This window comes from Hyposmocoma kahamanoa, unplaced genomic scaffold, assembly GCF_003589595.1.
Source record: "Hyposmocoma kahamanoa isolate Upper Pololo Valley unplaced genomic scaffold, ASM358959v1 95, whole genome shotgun sequence".
Lineage (NCBI taxonomy): Eukaryota > Metazoa > Arthropoda > Insecta > Lepidoptera > Cosmopterigidae > Hyposmocoma > Hyposmocoma kahamanoa.
The window spans coordinates 10,294,811-10,296,196 of record NW_020654972.1 but is presented as its reverse complement, the minus strand read 5'-3'; positions in this window follow the sequence as shown (position 1 = coordinate 10,296,196).

The following is a 1,386-nucleotide window of genomic DNA, read 5'->3' as shown; positions in this document are numbered from 1 at the left end:
AGATTAATGGAACGCCTTTGTAAAGAGATAATAAAGATGATTATTATTATTATTATTATTATAGAAATAGATCAATAGCCTAATCAAATTTCGGGAAACAATATTGAAATTGTGGTGTACTGTGGTGGTGACTGGTACAACGGTCTGAGGTGAAAACCCTAAAAATCATGTTTTCGTTTGATGACATTTATTCTCCATCAAATTTGGCTACAGTATAGTTATGGCTAGCAATATGGCTATAGTCTGACACAGACTATGTGTCTCATAAGAATTTAAGTTTTTTTTTTTTTTTTTTTATTCCTGACAGGCAAATGACTCCACTCCACCTGATGTTAAGTTTGTTAATACTGTTGTTGTGTTGAGACAATAGATTATTATTAACATTTTATTTTCACACAAGAAGTTTCAGGTGACGGTAAATATTATGCACGACGCCTTAAAAAGGGTAGGCATTAAAATTAATGTGAGCAAGACGAAAGCAATGGTTTTGAAGAACAGAAAAAGATGAAGGAAGGCACTATGCTAATTGAAGGAGAGAAAGTAGAACAAGTGGAAGAGTGTGTTGTATATTTGAGATCTACGTTTACTTGTGACAGAAGATATGAAAGTGACATTCAAAGGAGAGTGAATGCAGGGAATCAAGTTTTTGTTCTATAATATCAACAAGTCGTGCACCTGATGGTAAGCTACACGCCTGTCCATGACAGTTGCAGTGCCACTTTAAATCTTAAACATCTGAGAGGCACTGCCACTGAGCTTGTCACCCTGAAACATAAGTTGACAAGTCCTATGTGCCTGTTATTTCTCCAGCACCCTTACCCTTCAAAACCGGAACACAGTAATGCGGACATTTAGAGAGAATGAATAAAAGATGATTGACGAAAAAGATTTACAGGACGAGTGTGAGCGGGCAAGTTGATAGTGGCCAACCAAGGCAAACTTACTATGACCTCATTGAGAGTCCTCAATGAATTATATATGCAAGGAAGTCTCCTTGCATATATAATGTATTACAAGTATGTACGTGTCTAGTATGTAAGTACATATGTATTAATACATAAAACAATTTATTTTGCACATATTATAAAGCACAAGTTTCCAACACTACGACATTACGTAATGCATGATTATAAACTTGAGCTCAACAGAGATTTCCCAAGGCATTCCTTTGAACGAAAGCTTTCATAGTCTGCGATATAACTATGTTTAGGTCGATGATCTAGCAAAATTTATGCTTGAGTGTGTTTTATTGGTATTTGTTCTGAAATATATGGTGTATTTGCTTGTCGTTGTTAGTAGCAAAACTTGTTTACTTCGTGTTGAACATGGTGAGTGGCAAATGGGGATATTTCGACATAATATGTTTCGGAAAAGTAGTAAATATCT